At 33.4% G+C, this 19,313-nt stretch overlaps 1 non-coding gene across 1 annotated transcript; it reads right to left on the reverse strand.

Moving 5' to 3' along the window:
• Positions 1–12,150: 12,150 nt before the first annotated feature.
• Trnag-gcc (transfer RNA glycine (anticodon GCC)) lies at positions 12,151–12,221 on the reverse strand. The gene has a single exon. It is a non-coding gene; the product is annotated as a tRNA-Gly (tRNA).
• Between the last annotated feature and the right edge of the window lie 7,092 nt (positions 12,222–19,313).

Raw genomic sequence — 19,313 nt, forward strand, 5'->3', positions numbered from 1 at the left:
AGTGTTCTTAAATCAAAAGGAACTCTGTAGCTATATTAGAACCTGAGATATAGATCTTTGAATGTAGAAAAATTGCCAAAAATCCATAACTCCACATTGAATGTCCGCGCCTAGCTCCTCTCCAACCCAACCGATTTAATTGTTCAAAAACTCAAAAGAAAGAAGGTGTTTCAGCGAGTATTCTTAAACCAAAACGAACTCTGTAGCTATATTAGAACCTGAGATATAGATCTTTGAATGTAGAAAAATTGCCAAAAATCTACAAAATCCATAACTCCACATTGAATGTCCGCGCCTAGCTCCTCTCCAACTCAACCGATTTAAGTGTTCAAAAACTCAAAAGAAAGAAGGTGTTTCAGCGAGTGTTCTTAAATCAAAAGGAACTCTGTAGCTATATTAGAACCTGAGATATAGATCTTTGAATGTAGAAAAATTGCCAAAAATCTACAAAATCCATAACTCCACATTGAATGTCCGCGCCTAGCTCCTCTCCAACTCAACCGATTCAAGTGTTCAAAACCTCAAAAGAAAGAAGATGTTTTAGCGAGTGTTTTTAAATCAAAACGAACTCTGTAGCTATATTAGAACCTCAGATATAGATCATTGAATGTAGAAAAATTGCCAAAAAACGTACAAAAATCCATAACTCCAAATTGAATGTCCGCGCCTAGCTCCTCTCCAACTCAACCGATTTAAATGTTCAAAAACTCAAAAGAAAGAAGGTGTTTCAGCGAGTGTTCTTAAATCAAGAAGAAATCTGTAGCTATATTAGAACCTGAGATATAGATCTTTGAATGTAGAAAAATTGCCAAAAATCTACAAAAATCCATAACTCCAAATTGAATGTCCGCGCCTAGCTCCTCTCCAACTCAACCGATTCAAGTGTTCAAAACCTCAAAAGAAAGAAGATGTTTTAGCGAGTGTTTTTAAATCAAAACGAACTCTGTAGCTATATTAGAACCTCAGATATAGATCATTGAATGTAGAAAAATTGCCAAAAAACGTACAAAAATCCATAACTCCACATTGAATGTCCGCGCCTAGCTCCTCTCCAACTCAACCGATTCAAGTATTCAAAACCTCAAAAGAAAGAAGGTGTTTTAGCGAGTGTTTTTAAATCAAAACGAACTCTGTAGCTATATTAGAACCTCAGATATAGATCATTGAATGTAGAAAAATTGCCAAAAAACGTACAAAAATCCATAACTCCACATTGAATGTCCGCGCCTAGCTCCTCTCCAACTCAACCGATTCAAGTATTCAAAACCTCAAAAGAAAGAAGGTGTTTTAACGAGTGTTTTTAAATCAAAACTAACTCTGTAGCTATATTAAAACCTGAGATATAGATCTTTGAATGTAGAAAAATTGCCAAAAACCTACAAAAAATCCATAACTCCACATTGAATGTCCGCGCCTAGCTCCTCTCCAACTCAACCGATTTAAGTGTTCAAGAACTCAAAAGAAAGGTGTTTCAGCGAGTGTTCTTAAATAAAAACGAAGTCTTTATCTCAAATAGAACCTGAGATATTGAGCATAGAACCTGTGTATGTGAAAAACTCCCATAAGTAATGTACAGGGGGAAATCGCATTTGAGTATAACTTGAGAATGGTGAAAATTAGATGAAATCCGATGGTTGATGGCTGATCTGTGCATCAATACCTTTCATTGAAAAAAAAATTAAGCAAATCGATTGGGTAGAACGCCTGAACGGACTCGGAATGGAAATCAACAATTTTTTTAATATATAAGATTGCCTAGAGAATATTTTTCAATAGTTAAACTTATATACCTTTTAGATAAAAAAAACACACATTTTGACTGTCCTACAACTAAAATTGTACAGACGTGGATGTTCACTCTACAAATCGAATAAGGACGTTCATAAAATGCTAAGTAGAAGTCGGCGAGACGTAAATTTATCTTCTGCGCTTCTGGAACAGTGCAAGAAACAAATATATCCACCTTATTTTCAAATTTAGATTAAACATTTTGATATATAACTTAATTATAGACTTCTATATCAAAACATAGGTGATAAGGGGATAATTTATATTTTCACTGTAATATTAAAATTTGAAGCTCACTAAAACTTAAGTAAACAACAAAAATTGGTAGCTACACTACAGTGTTCAAAATAAATTTAATTTCTCCAAAAAAATTGAGATTATAAGCAATTATTTATGGTATAACAAAATGAAAATGGTTATAAATTAGATGTTGGGGGTCCAATCTTCCTTTGAGCTCTGAATTTCAATTGATAATAGATTATTTCGATGACTTCGCACTCTTATTTCAATAATACCACTTCCCAAAAAAAGTGTTATCATTGTAATGAGTTATTCGCGACTGTATGTACCATGAACCATGATTTTTATAACTTAACAATCTTCAGACGCAGATCGGCAACAACCAGATTTCCAAGATGCGGTTATAAGAAAAAGAGGAAGGAAATGTTTCTGATTTGGTTCTGATTCGCGCCTATACAACTAAGCCAAACAAAAAGAAATTAATTTCAATTTAAAATCTTCGTTCCATGTTGATCAATATTATTTTGTTTTGTTTTAGTTTGATGTTGTCCTAATTCAATCTCTAATCGCTGAAGATATCTTCAAACTGTATGTGCACCGAGTTTGGTACACCTAAATACCGAATGATCTGATCCTGAAAACATTTCTTTTACAGTCGTTTTCGTTCTGGGTTTCCTGTTTAATTAGCAGATGTCAGATGTTTCCTTTATTATAAATTGCGCTAATTTATTCTTTGCAGCATTTCGGCGAAACTACAATTTGACAAAAGTTGTTCTCGAGAAGATCCGTATCAGGCAGAATATCTCTTTGAAAGAAACGACTGATATTCTAATACAGGTTTAATATTTTCTCCAACAACAATATCACCTGTACCAAATTCATATCTTACTATACAGGAAATTCACATCTTCCATCATTCTCGGATCGCGAAGGTACAAAATGGGATTGAACAAGAAATGAACATAGTTTGACAATGAATTCAGATTTTTCTATAAGTAAAATACTCCATTTGTGTGAACTTTACTGATCCTACTCACACCCAGGATACCAAACTCATCCAAATAATGATATGATTGTAATTTTAAATGATTGATTCGTAAGGAAATATTTTAAAAAGTGATCCTGCTATATCTATCTTTCGATGTCAATTTTATTAAAGATCCTTCTGAATCGATTTTGTTATTATAATATGAATTTTTATTATAAAGTAACAAGACCAAAAATCATCTCAGAATATTTGGTGACAATATTTTAACGATATGATTCACTAAAGTTCAGTAATATGGAGAGTATGATGAAATTATACGCAAGGGGTCGAATTCAGTCCCCAGTGAAGACGATAAATAAAATTAGTAACCAACCAGAAATAATAGCGCAATTTTTGCAACTGACGAATCTGAAATTATACACAGGACACTACTTACGTTCTTGGGGGGCTAATACTTCCTAATGCAGATGCTAGTAAATCTATATTTGAATTCTCCGTGGGTTAATCGATTGTAGTAATGGAAATATTGCTCTATGTACCTACAAATTTGCCATTTCATCTACCATTATCATCAAAAAAAGATTTTACGAAATATTCAAGGTGAGATGATACAAATTGTAGAGATAGATAGAGTGGATCGTAAATATTTATCTGGATGACCACCGAGCTCTGTTTTTTTTTTTAAGATTATTATTAGTTGCAGTTAGATTGTTTATAAGCGTTTTCTTCAAGATCGTTTAAGTGGTCTAACCTCAAATAAAACACTCATTGGCCAAGTGTTGTTTAACAACGCCATCTACTAGAGTACCTTCAATGTTGTTATGTCGTTCAATCAGTTATATTAATCGCCAATAGATGTCAGGAAGAGTCAGATTTTTTAGTTTATGTTTAAGTGACAGCATTGGGACTACCCAAACGTCACTTATTCTTGTTATTTTACTTCCAATAAAAAAGTTGATTATTGAAAATATGATTAAAATGATGAATGTTACGCTGTCGCAAAAAATGAGGATGATCTTCAAAGGCTTTTACATGTGTTCAACTGTACAGCTGAATCTTTCAATATGTTAATATTTGCGTCTAAAACAAAGTGTATGACCACATCCAAAACTCCGATAAGATGTAACCTAGTCGTAGATAATTCACCAAGTAATGAAATTCAAATACCTAGGAATCGAGATTACAGGATTTGGAGACGTAGAGAACGAAGTAAGAGAGCAAACAACTAGCTAGAAGCCAAATCGAGAATATACACAAGGTCACGGTAAGACCCATAATGACCTAAACCGCAGAGACACGGCCAGAAACGGCGAAAACCAAAAGAATGATGTAAACAGCAGAGATGAAAGTGTTACACAGGATAGCCGGAAAAACCCTACTGGACGGGGAAAGAAGATTGTGCAAAATAGATTATATCAACGAATGGGTTTTATCAAGAAAGAAAGAATGGAATGAGCAGACTGGTCAAGATAGCGCGCGATAAATCCCCATTGGGCCGAAGGCGTACCGGCCTACCCAGAAAAAGGTGGAGCGACAACCTTGAAGCAGGATAGGAGACAAGGATGTCGAAGATGAAACAGGCAACTACGCTTACTGCACGGAAGAAGAAGAAGAAGAAGTCGTGGAAGTGAAGTTCCACGAACATAAGAGATACGACGTGTACGTCAAACATGCGGCTGTTGTAGGATTGTTGGCTTTATCTGAGGCGCTTATCTTCGACGAAGAAATTGACATTTCCTCCTGAAGTAGATAATTTGATACAAAAATACTTATTATATTAATAAATTCTCTACTCCTACTAAATCTACTCAACAGTATCTAAAGAATGGTAATTCAATATCTCCATAACTGATTCCTCTTAATAATATTTCCTTCTTAATTCTTAAGTTTGTAGATATTAAACTTGAAACATATCACAAAATTTTTCTACAAGTTTAGATAGCATCCAAAGAAAATGAGTTCGTCCTTCTATTTAGTCTATAACCCATCACGGGTTTATGGTTTATTGCTTTTCATTGAGGGTGGATTGTTTCATAAATGCAGTACGTAATTAGGGTAGAATTTTTATTTAACTATCGTAACGCTCAGTATTTGTTTGGCAACTATCAATAGATAACGTGAATTTGTAAACATCGTTATGTGATACAATCGTTGTATTTGAAAGGCCTTAGCCCAATCAATGTGAAAGTTGAACTAGATGCTACTCTGAGTGAAACTGCTCTTTCGTTATTAATAGTAAAATATTGGGTAGCAGAGTTTAAACGAGAAAATTACTCCAGAATTGTTGAAGTAAATCCACAAAGAGGTACATCGCATATTAACTGAAAATTTGGACAGGAGAAAGCTGTACGCCGTGCGAAAGAATAATTGAAAGAAAGGAGTGAAAAGGAAGAACCGACTCTAAAGAAGGCAAAATCATGGCATATTATGCGAACTTATTTCCAATATTTGAGCGAAGAAATCGAGCAAAAACGGCCGCATTTGACTAATAAGAAAGTGTTGTTTCTTCAAGACATTACACCATTGCATAATTGCTACCTCATGCAGCTTATTCGCCAGATTTAGCCCCCTCGGATTATTTTTTGTTCCCAAACTTGAAAAAATGACCTGGTGGTCAAAGATTTTCCAACAATGAAGAGGTGTTGTCGGCTATTTTGAGGAAGTTGACGATTCTTATTATGAAAAGGGTGTAGAACCTATCGATCATCGCTGGGAAAATTGTATGGAGCTAAAAGGAGATTACGTTGAAAAATAAATATATTCTTTTTCAAAATTTTTGTGTTTCTTGTAAAGCAAGGTAAATTCCGTTTTTTTTTTAATTACATAAATGAATAATCGTCCACTAGACACAAAATGAATAATCGTCCACTAGACACATCTATAGTCAAAGTGGTGCAAAATCAAAGAATTTTCACTACCCAGAAAGTAATTCCAGACGAGCTTTTATAACTCAAATAATTAAACAAATAGCTAAGAGCTGGGTAAAATTCTGAATGCCAACCGTGCAAACAAATATTGAAAAAGGGTTGTCGAGAGAACTGTTGAAAGGAATAAAGAAAACAAAATTATAATAAGATATTCAAATCTGTTCAAATACAACAATTTCCACGATACTTCAGAAATATTTCTTTTTCTTTGATTTCAGCTAGAAATCCATTTCATAGCAGAAATAGAAATACTTTCTATTAATTATTTTATATTTATTATGAAATATATCAATTTAAATATACAGACAATTGGTATTTAGTTACAATACTCATTTCAACGAAACTAGAAAGTTTATTTTGTACGATTTGAGATAATTAACGATGTAGTCAACTAATATAATTTACTTCTCCTTCTGGAACAAACAAGAACATTCTTTTGGTAGAATTTTATTTATTTAATACTTTTTTAACTTGTAAGTGCAGAATTATGGACTTTTTGGCTTCTCAAAAAGTATTTTTCATTGAAACAGGCTCACTAGTAATAAGACAAATGCCTTGAAACGTTGTGTTGAAGTAGTTTAAGATATTGACTTCATTTAATAAATAATGAATCAATTACAGTGTAGTGCAGTGTATACAAATCAAAACTAGCTATTTTTCAAACTATTTGGAAAGTACACATAAGATCTGTGCGGTAAATTTTAATACAAAAATTTTAAATATGTTTGTTAATGTCAAAATTACTCCATAGTATAATTTCTTTATTCGAGATCTTCGATTTATTGAAATTATTAACACATCGAGATATCTATTATTTATATATTTCAGTAAAAAAGTTTCACAACATCTGCCTTAAGCTATTTTCAAAATATTTTTATTGCTTTTTTGATAATACATTGAGATAATACAATACGCACCCCGTTACCGTGTACAGAATAAAACAAATATTACTCGTTAAGACTTTATGTGCCCGTATTCAATAAAATCCGATAAAAATCGAAATTATTATTAATTTTCGTTATATAATTATTCATGGAAACAAATTTAACTTTAAAAGCAACTCTTAGGCTATTTATTTAAGCAAATGGGAGTTGCTACTTTTTGGCATTCTTCAAGAGTAAAAAAATTGTTCTTGGTCGGATTACATCCTCCGTATATAGCTAGGATACATTGTTGTTTTGAGTTGCTCCACTGATATCGCTCCATATAAGCAAAACATTTAAAGCCCGTTCTTGCGCTCAAGTGTTGTTTACAATCTGGAAAGTAAATTTATATCCAATTAGATAAGTTGAAATTTCTGGAACCGTTGGCGATATTCATACTGCATATACTGTTTACGCCACCACCTTGAAGTCTCTGAAGACGATAACTTGGTTATCGAAACGCGCGTCAAACAGTCAGTGTTGGTCTAGTAGTGGTCTAAACAGTGTACTCAGTATATACAATTAGAGATTCAACATTAAGAAAAAATAAAAGTAGCATTTTACAAATAGACTTCAACTTCGTTTTATATGCTTCTCAATGGATGATCAGTAAAAAATTTTATTACCCCAGAGCCATACATTTAGTGTCCGAATAGACAATGAAACTTCCTGTACCGTTCAGGACGATCGAAAAGGCAAGATCTTTAGAAACTTGATCCCGTGTGCAGAGCAATGAGCAGACAGCGTGGAGCGAAACAATAGCAAGTATTCCTGTCGCATATCATTACAAGGCAAGAATTCATTTTGTCACCACAAGCGACTGGAGAATAGAGCAAAGATTAAAATATTGTTGGAAAGTTTATCAGAAGGTTTACAAGCAAAAAGTGGAAAAAATACAAATACACGTTTCGAAAGCGTATGTAGACGATCCTGTACCGTTAACCTTATCCAGAAGAAAAGTATAGAGAAGACTGGAGAAGGAATGACAGGAAACATTTTGAGCTCAGGGTAAATAGATAAATATGTGGAAATGTTACGGCAAAGAAAGGATCAAGTGGAAAATAATGTTGTACAGAACCATGATTAGGCCTATTATATTCTATAGGTATTGAGTTTGAGTACTAAAGTGCTCCGAAAAGTATGAGGTGAGGGAGTATGAAAATGTATAACGATTCATAGAGAATAAGAACGAAAGGTGAGCTGCAAGAAATCCAGTAGATGTCAGAACCCAAAGGATCACGTGATTGGGATAGCAGAAGTGGAAGGAGAGGAAATTAGAAGAAAAAGAAACAGGCTTAAATAGAAATGGATAGAAGAGGTAACATCAGATTTGTATACAGTGGGAATAGATAAATGGAGAGAAATAACAGAGAACAGAAACGAATTGAGAAGTATAGTAAAAATAGTAGAGGAAGAAAAAGTCAACGGAAACTAAAAAGTTCGAAAGTTAGAAATATGTATTTTTTGAATAAGTAATTATAAAAATTTAACCTTCAAAGTCTAAACACGAATATACCCGATCCCATATATTGCTAAAGCAACGCAGGAATTGTAACGGATGAGGTAAAGTAGTTACTCCAATATTGCCCCGATTTGGTATCTATTGACTACGAGGATGTATTGATATCTAGTTCCATGCATAAACAAAATATTGCGTTACCATAGCAACAAACAATAACTTAGTTTAGACATGTCAGTGCAAAGTTTAACGTTAAAAAAATAAACCAGAATTACGTAATAAATTAAAAGAAAAAATATGTCCACCGAAAATTGGAGTATCGAGCCATCATCAACCTGTATTTAAAAGGGTTAAAAGGTAAACAGATTTACGAAGATATACCTAATACTCTTGGTGATCAATGTCCTTCGTATGCGACCGTGAAAAATTGGACTGCAAGCTTCAAAAGAGGTAAATTTTCCATTGAAGATGATGTCCGATCGGGAAGACTAGTTTCTGTGTCAGTTCTCGAAAATATCGATGCAGTTCATGACATGGTTTTATCAGACCGTCGAATTGGGCTAAAACGTATATCTGAAGCACTGAATATTTCATACGAACGCGTTCATCATATAGTTCACGTCAATTTGGACATGAGAAAAATTGCTGCAAAATGAATCCCCAAATGTTTGAATGTTGACCAAAAGCGTACAAGGGTAGAAACCTCGCGTTCGATCTGTTCTCGATTTGAAAACGATGTAGACTTCTTAAACCGAATTGTTACTATGGATGAGACTTGGGTACATTTCTACGATCCAGAAACAAAGCAACAATCGATGGAATGGCGACACTCTGGTTCTCCAAGACCTAAGAAGTTTCGTGTCGAAAAAATTTGATGGAAAAGTTCTTGCTTCAGTTTTTTGAGATTGGGATTTTGGATAAGATTAGAACAATAACTGGAGATTACTATTCGACATTACTGACCACTCTACGGAAAAAAATTAAAGAGAAGAGACGTGGGAGGTTATCCAAAGGAGTTTTGTTTTTGCAGGACAACGTCCTTGTAAAAAATTCGTGATTTAGGGTTTGAATTACCAGAACACCCTCTTTATTCACCAGAATTGGCTCCGTCCGATTATCATCTCTTTCCTCAACTGAGAAAAACTTTAAAAGGTCGTAAATTTTCTTCAAACGAAGAGGTAATAAAAGCTGTGGAGGTCTGGTTTGCAGAGCAAGAAGATAAATTTTTTTTGAAAGGTCTAGAAACGTTGCAGGTTCGCTGTAATAAATGTATCCAATTAAGAGGAGAATATGTTGAGTAATAAAATATTTTGACATTGAAATTTTGTTTGGTTCTATAGAAGGCTAAGAATTTTTCAATACATCCTCGTATATCCTATTTACATAGTTCAAATAGTCCTTATCCAGCAAACGGTTCTTTTCAGATAATGATGATCTAAATCGACTTGATAAAAAAGTTGATTCTGATTGATTCTGATTGATTTAAAAGCACGTTTTAATTGTATTTTTTGTCCATTGTTAATAAATATTTCTTAGCGCAACTTTTTTTAATTACCCTCGTACAATAATCACAATGAATGTATTTATTTGTTAATTTTTACATTGACATTGACAAGGTAATGTTTTATTGGCAAATTGAAATCGTAGTTGGGATTGAAGTTTCTTAAAAAGTTTTACAGGATTGTTCATTGAAACTTTTTTAGCAGTTACCACCGTTTTTGATTTATTAGATAAAGGATTAATCGATTAATGATACTCCATGACCTTTGATACTTTTCGAAAAGGCGATGAACTTGCTATATTTTGAAATATCTACATTTTGAATGTCGCCTTTAATATGAAATTTATTTATATTATAGAATTCGTTTTTATAGCATACTTTAAATATTCATTTTCTGTTTCAGGTAAGTGGCACATTTTCAGTGAGTACATTTAACATATACTTAGTTGTTTTCACAAAATGAAAAAATACTTTGTTATGCCATTGCTACATTTTGATAAGTAAGAAATAATTATATAAAATATTCTCAAAAGAAATCAATTTTTATAATAACAAACCTTTTACTTCAAATGGTCTAGCTTTCAAAGATGCTCGACTTTCTGGTTTTTCAAACTCGACTGGAGAGCAATTTGTTCCTTCATAACACATTGACACTAACAAAAAAAATATCACTGCAAATTTAATTATCACCATTTTGTAATCTAACCACTCGAACTAATGATATTCAATAGAATATTTTACTCTTATGATCTTTTGCTTTAAACGATTATGATGACAAATCAGTCACTGGTACATAAATATTTGTTCAATAAGAATGATGAAACGATTTATATGCGCAATGAAAATATTTCTCATACCAATATACCAATACGAGGTCTGGCTATTAAATAACGAAAAAGGTTTTTATTATAAAAATATTTTTCTAACCTTTCCAAGATATCTGAACAGACGCAACAGCAACAGCTTTTGATTAGGAATCAGATTTTTTAGCACCAACTTCGCACAGACTTTTATTATGTGTAAAATTTTTCTAACCGTTTTCTTATCGGCGTTTACAGCCTCGGCAATCATCCGGATGTTCATTCGACGATCTGTACGCACAATTTGGTTGATTTCGGTCACTGTTTCCGGAGTTAAAACAGTCACAGGGGGACCTGGGAGCTGATCATTTTCAGTGCTCTCTTGGCACACTAAAGCGCTTCAAAACACTACTGCACAAATACTATAATAGTGACGGAACCGTGTTTTGTAATGTGCATAGACAAGAAATCTAGTTACCCAACGCACTACTCGAATTTTACTCCACCCGTCTAGGACGCCCTCTAGGCACGCAATCTCGTTATTTAATAACCAGTCCTCGTAATTTGATATCATCATATTTTTTAGGTAATTCATGTTTATGCGTATTTTATACGTGGTATACGAAGCAATCGATCGACCAATATAAAGCTTTTTTATTTTTATAGGAAATTTGAGCTTATGCGTCAGCTTAATTTTTATTGTGTCAATTTTGCATAATATTGTTATAAAAATATCTGTATCGAATACAGTCTTGTCAAATGAGTTCGCCGAAAATTCAGATAGAAAAATATTGTCAAATAATTGTTACAATTTGTAGACAAAACTAATAAACAAACATAAAAATAACTAAATAAAGATACAAATAAAATAAAATTTCAATATACTGAAACACATACAGTTTACTCGGACAGTATACATTTGCCTTCGACCATAATGTGGTCGAGAAGGAATTTGAAGCTTTCTTAATTGAGTGCTTAATCTGAAAACCGTTTTCAGTCAAATATATGGTGCCTTTAACATGGGATGATGATGGTTTTTTTTATTTGGATTGAGTAACCGCTGGAGAATTCTCTGACCTGTTTCGCCGGCCAAAAAGACGGTTTTATACTTTAATGAATGCTGAAAGATCTGCTACAAGGGTTCCACGACACAGATCATAATAATTACAGAGGATGTAGCTGCAAGAAATCCAGTACAAAGGTTGTAGCTCAGGTGGGACTGGTTCAGTTCAATGCAATAGTGGTTAGCTTTGAATCTCATCGTTGCCTCCTTTCGTTTAAAGAAGCACCTTATGGGTCGTTCTGCATCGACAGAGGCAAAAAAACACTTTTCTACATCGAACTCTTCCTGAAATCGAGGCCAATCATCCGCAGTAAAAATATTTAAATATGAATATCCGTATCTCCGAATGTAAGCGATTCCTCTGAAAGAAATTTGAATGTTGGTAGAAATAGGTATTATTATGAAGAGAAAGGAAAGGAAAAGGAATTTATTGACAAAAAAAAAACACAAAATACTCTAACTGCATCGGCCGGGAATCGAACCCGGGCCGCCCGCGTGGCAGGCGAGCATTCTACCACTGAACCACCGATGCTTAGTTACATGCTAAACTATCAAATGTACTAGAGGTGTAGGAAAACATTATCAAGATATAATCGAATAGAAAAGTATTACTCCCTTTTTATTTTGAAACGAAAAAAGATTTATCAAAACGAATTTATTATTTTGAAAATTTTAGTTTGTTAAACAAATTGGTTTTGCAACTTTCAAACAATCATCTTTAGTTCTGAAATTATTTTTAGTGTTAGCACATCCGCTTGTATCCTCGACACAGTCTTTTTTTGCAACGCTCCAATAATACCGAGGAAATAATGCTCTGCAAGTAGCTTCAGAGGAGTCACCATATACATCTTCACAATCTAAAAACATTGAAATTTTTTTAATTTTTCGATTAAATTATTTAATTCAACGAATCAAATTATTTAACTATTCGATATCTATTATCATATCCAAAATTCTTTTAACCAAATAATACCTATAGAAAAACTGTAAGTGAATACCACAAAAGTGGAAGCTGCTCCGATTATGGAAGACAAAATGCTAACGCTTTCCCTATCCTCCGAGGTTCCAGCTCGGTTCTGCGCATTCTCAAGCATGCGCAGTATAGATAAAGTGTCTCGAATGAGAGAGAGAAAATAAATATTGTCGGCAACCGTAACAATTTGAGAGAAAATATCAGAAATCTTCTTGGTTGTAAAATAATAAGCGTATTGGTATTCAAAAATTACGTGAAATTCAAAGGATTAAAACAAAAAGTATCTTGTTAATCCGATATATAACAATGCGAGATAATTCCACCTAGAACTCGAGTATATTAGGGTTTACCATCTTATGTTTGCTTTTTACATAAAAAGAAGATTGAGTTTATTCAAAATGAGACTAATCCATCAAATAAAAAAGTGAGTAAAATGAGTAAAATGAAAATATGAATAAACGTGGATAGAGTATTTGATACCAACCTTCAACCTGGAATGGCTTATCATCTACAAGTTTTCGAACATGCGCTCGTGAAGGAGCTCCAGCAACCATGCTTACAACAAGTAAGCAGGAAAAAATTACAAGTTGATTCATTTTCAAATTAGTAGTTAACAGTGTTATATTTACGAAGAAAAGCAGACAACTGTTGCTAAAATATCTGTTTTTATACAGAAGTTAGATGATGACCTTTCACCTTTTTTGTTTTGATATTTCACTAATTTATCCTATGGTTGGGTAATTGATATGGAATAAAAATAATACGTTGAAATTAGATGTATCTAAAAATTATTAATATTAAATAAAATAGAGACGAAAATGGCATAACATGAATTGAAGAGTAATTTGAATACCAACCAAAAACATGAAAGTTATAAAGGAAAAGAGATGTATCATAAATAAGGGCCCTTTCACACCAAACGAATCCGAATCAATCAGAATCAGTCCGAATCAAGTTGAAGCTGATTGACCAAGATTCGGCTTCGAGCGCTCCGTTTAAATGTAAAGGGACTGTTTTCCCGCCTTCAGACCGGACGAATCTGGTTCAATCAGGTTTGATTCGAGGTCGCACTTGATTCAACTGGTTCAATCAGGTTTGATTCGAGGTCGCACTTGATTCAACCTGTCAGATTCCTCATCCGGTCAGTCTTGCATCAACAACCAAACGAGATGGACGTGGAGTTATGAATTTTAAAAGTTAAAGAAATTAGTGCGATTTATGACGCCAGTGATAAAAATCACAGCAACAGAAATCTCATATCTTCTGTGAGGAGGAAAATTGGCGAAGAATTAAACATTCCAGGTAAGAATTATTCAGGTTGATTCAGCTGGTGTGAAAGAGTGGAGATGACGAATCAGATTCAACTTGATTCGGAGTGATCCAGATTGATTCGGATTCGTTTGGTGTGAAAGGGGCCTAATTGTACAAATAAAAAAGTACAAAAATTATGTTTATAAATCGCGTATCAGATGAATAAACAAAACTATGTACGAGTACTTATTGTGCAGCTTGTTGTAATTATCTTCGTTCAATCATCTTGTGATGTACGACATTTTGTGTTTTTGATGATTTACCGACACGTGAACATGACACGTAGAACTGATCATGATGAGACCACGAACAATTTAAGATTGATCTTGCGATTTGTTAATTGTTATGGGGAAGGAAAGACGAATCGTGAGCTGAATGCGTTTCAACTCAAAGGGCATATCCGTATGGATCATTAGAATCTTAATTTTGGGATTCTGGTACTTCGCTTCGATTAAGACAGCACAATCTAGACGATTCTTCGGCAAATTTCGATACCCCACAGTTCTAGTAGACCACAGTTCAACTAATTCCTTCATTAGACCAATGCAACCGAAAGAATGCGAGCCGATGTCCATCGTGCAATCTCGTATAGAAAGTCTGCTAGATGCAAAATTAACACTCGATGTATTTGTATTTACAAGATTATCCGGATGATTGCCGAGGCTGTAAACAAGGAATTACCCATTACAAAAGTCTGTGCGAAGTTAGTGCCAAAAAATCTGACTCTTGACCAAAAGCTCTTGCGTCAACGGGTCTGATCAGATTTCCTTGGAAGGTTAGAAAAAGATCTGCTTTGAAAGGGATCCCATTTAAGTCGATGGAAGCGGCAAAGGTGTGTGGCGAGGGAAGGGGATTCTTACTAAAATTTCATTCATGCTGGATGCTTAGTTTCTGTTTGACAATCGTATAAGTGAAAATTTTTCTTCAAATAGGAAAAATTATGTCTACAACTGTCATTAAATGTTTGTTTTTTAGAGACAATACGTCTACGCAAAATAAAAAGGAGTTTGACACTGTGTACGAAGTCTCTGTACCATCATATACGACTCGAACATTTTAAATTCAATCGTGACTGTATCAGCTTGTCTGACGACGAGTGTTTGAGCAAAATCAGTTGGATTTTTCGTGTCGATTCGTAATCGTAGATTAAATTTGGATCCATCCCTACAATCCTGAAACGAAACAACTCGCAAGATAAAGATATTCTTGGATAATGTCACGAATTTTACTTCGAATTAGTTGACCACTCAAGATATTCTCCAGCTCCATTCCTCAGTGCCCTTTTCTTTCTTTTTAACCTTAAACTTTTACTTTTAGAGGAAAGATTTCTATCAGACGAGGACAGTATCGCACACGTTAACGTCTATTTTTTGTCACGATACGGTAGTGCCCACCACTCTTACTGAGATCCCGAGGCAACGATCTTGAATTGACTGTCTCTGACTGTGTCCGTTGGTGCCCTAATCCACCTTAAAAATACAAAACGAAATGATTCAATCCCATCAGTTTGGCTTCCGCAACAGACATTTCGCGATAGATAAAGTACATCGTACAACAAATATAATAGACACCTCTTGGAGAAAATTAAAAGCTCAGCTGTCTTTTTAGACATTGCAAAAGCATTTGGTAAAGCGTGGCATTAGTGTTTTTTCCTAAAAATCAGAAAATATTTACCTGAAAGAACCCACATTCAGAGTTGAACAAGAAAATGAATATCCAGAGCTTGGACTGATTAAAGCAGTGACCTATACTGTACCTGTTATATACTTCTCATATCCCTGTTACGGAAAATGATAAATTAAAAGACGAAACTGCAATAATAGCTTTTGAAGAATCAGTTGACGTATTAAAATCAATGAGGGAATATCTGCACATACCAATTTTACCTATAAGAAGATAAACAATCTCCTAGTTACACTAAAGAAATACGAAAACGATCAAATATCTAGGACTACATCTGGATACTAAACTAAAGTGGTAGGAGCATATCAAAAAGAAAACAGAGAAACTGAAACTATATTGGTCACTAGAAAGATTCTCACGACCTAGTGTACAAACACTCAACACTGTACAAGGCAAAGTAATTATAATTTCCTTCAAAGAGTTCATAACCGAATACTAAGGAATATGGTTCACGCCCCGTGTTATATCCGCGATAAAGATCTACACCAAGAAGAAAACTGCAAGAGAAGAAATAATTAGATTGCTGAATGTCACGAAGAACGACTCCATGACAATATAAATAAAGAAATGTTGGAACTTCTCGATAATCGAGTCACATTCCGCAGGCTGAAACGCACCAAGGAACTTGTATGAAAAGTGACGGTTATAACCCACTCCAATAGGTTAAGGGTTTTGGAGGAGTTTAGGTAAATGAAAACTTTTGATGTAGATATATCAATTTGAATTTATTTTAAAAAAATCTAGTTTGTTAAACATATCGGTTTTGCCACTTTTATACAATCATCTTTAGTTCTGAAATTATTTCTAGTGTTAAAACATGCACCTAAATCCTCGACACAATCCTTTTCTGTAACGTTCCAATAAAACCGTGGAAGTAATGCTGCGCAAGCGACTTCGGAAGAGCCTCCATACACCTTAGTACAATCTAAAAACATAGATATGATATTAACTTTCTAATAACAGAACTATTTGACAACGACAATTGAAACTTTCAATTCCATAGTCTAGAAAATTCGTTCGGAGTTAAATGTAGTACGACATAGGCCTTGAAGCCGGTACTGTCAATATCTTTTTATTTATTTGTTTTTGTTTCTTTATTCTCTAGATTTCTAGAAATGTCGTTTCTGATATAAAATCGAGCGTGTTTAGCAGAGTGAGTTAGTTTATAATTAAAAGTCATAGTGTAAGTGTTTAAATAAATTTATTGCGTGAAATACTGTTTATAAATTCACTTCACAAATAGAAATAGTATAAATAAATAAGAAAAAAAAACATTACAACACGAAAGAGAAGATTATATATTCTTTTGAATTTTGAATAATTGTCGCAAAAAAGATCATGTTAAACTAATAATTATTTAAAGAGTGAAGAAATATCTAAAATAAGATACAAACCTTCAACTTGGAATGGTTGTTGATCATCCGCTCCTGAAGGAACTCCAGCAACAATGCTAACAATGAGTAAGCAGGCAAATATGACAAGTTGATTCATTTTCAAATTATATCAGTAGTTTATGTTTTATTTATGAAAAAAACCAGACAACTATTCACTATATTATTAAAATATGTCATTTTATACAAAAGTCAGGTCATGAACTCTTGTATATTGATAACATTTGATGAAATAATTTTTCCTACTATTATGTAATTGATATGGATACTTTGGAGTTATATGTATCCTTTTTAGAAATAATTAATATGAAGATAAACTCATCTACCCGTCCAAGAACAGAAAGTAAAACAATGAAAATGCAAATAAAAGTTTTTATAATAAAGTTTTTTTATCCTGTAAGATTATGATAGTAAAAAAAACAATATTCATTCTGAAAATACTTACAATTTAACAACTTAAACTTGAAAAAAACGTGAAACGAAAAATAAATAATCAGTCCTCCTGCAAAGACCTATTGATTAACCATAAACTCGTAACTTTTGTGGCTATCCAGGAAGCAGAATTGTCAACTTTAGTAAAATCAATTTTTTTATGGAGAATTTAAATATTCTAGAGATAATTAGAGACGACCTTTCTTGTGTCATATTATTTTATAAGTATTTATAATAATTTTTAGAGCAACTTATTTCTCCTGAATTGTTGATCTTGAGCAAAATTTGGAAAACTGGGCCAAAAAGGAAAACACAACAATTTTCAATTTTGGGAGAAAATATATTTATTTTTCGACGTAATCTTTTTTTAGATTCATACACTTTTCTCAGCGATGTTCAATCAGTTCGATACCTTTTTTATAATAAGAACCGTCAAGCTCCTTAAAATAACTATTAAATTCTTTTTTCTTATCCAAGGTTTCTTTTTTTTCAAGATAGTCAATGAAAATTATCCCACGCGCATCCCAAAAAGCCGATGCTATGACCTTGCCTGCAGATGAAACGTTCTTTGCCTTCTTTAGAGCCAGTTCTACCTTTCCGGTCCATTGTTTTGATTTTTCTTTTGTTTTAGGTGTTAAGCGATGAAACCACGTTTCATCCATGGTTATGAAACGACTTTATTTCTGTGAAACACTCAAATTTTGTTGATTATGAGCATACGATGCATCCATCTTACGCATAACTTTCTCATGTCCAAATTTTCAGTTAATATGCGATGTATCGCACTTTTTGCAATGCCTTCTATGTCTGCTAGCTCGCGCACTTTCAATCGATGATTATCCTCAACATTTCTGGAGTCGCCACCTCATTTGGTCGACCAGTGCGTTGAGGTCGTACCACCTCGTTCAAACTCAGCTACCGAATATTTTACTGTTCATAACTAAGAAGAAGTCCCACCCAGATTAGAATCTAGTTCAACTTTTATATTGGTTGGGATAAGGCCTTTCAAATAAATGTATTGTATCTGTAAATCTTTCATTTAACAAGGACTCTACTCGAAGGACTTTGAAATTAGTTTATTACTGTCCTTGTCATCAAATGAACAACGTTTTTCCCGAGCATCAATGTGAAAAAGTCACAATTGCTGTGGAATTTTGCTGTCGGAAAAATGGTAAAGAGGTATTTTGATTTTTCAATCACTAATTGAAACTAAGTAATATCCTGACTTTCCTAACATCTAAAATAAAAATGTTGTTGTTAGTACTACAGATAATTGTGTTCAATGTTATTACAGGTCTTGCTAAATTTGATATTAAAAAATGCCTAAAAGGATAGTTGAATTTAGAATACTTCTACATACAGGATTTCCAATTGAAAAAAAAAAAATGTATTTTAAGCAACTAAAAAGTGAAATATATAATAATTTTTAAGAGCTTGGATCTTAATAGTTGTTGAAATGACGGGGAAGACAATCAAATCACTAATTTGTAAGCTTAAATCCCCGGCAGGAGACTCTTCCTCGGGAAGTTAAAGTATATAAATAACTGGTACTCAGATGGGGTGAACAATTTATATCAAATTCGACGTCATCAGTTTTTTAACGAACGGAGTTAAAAATTAAAGAAAAATGCGGAAAAGCTGGACACACCTTATGAATTAAATTATAAATAAAAATTCCTGGACAGGATTATCCAAATTAATATTTTTTGCTAAGAACAATAAACAAGTTTCGGCAACAAATAAATTTATTGAAAAAATAATAAATTCGCATTAACTGCGTACCGAACAAAAATTGGAAACAACTCAAATTACTGTAAATCAAAGATAAGAATGG

Source organism: Diorhabda sublineata, chromosome 3, assembly GCF_026230105.1.
Source record: "Diorhabda sublineata isolate icDioSubl1.1 chromosome 3, icDioSubl1.1, whole genome shotgun sequence".
NCBI classification, from domain to species: domain Eukaryota; kingdom Metazoa; phylum Arthropoda; class Insecta; order Coleoptera; family Chrysomelidae; genus Diorhabda; species Diorhabda sublineata.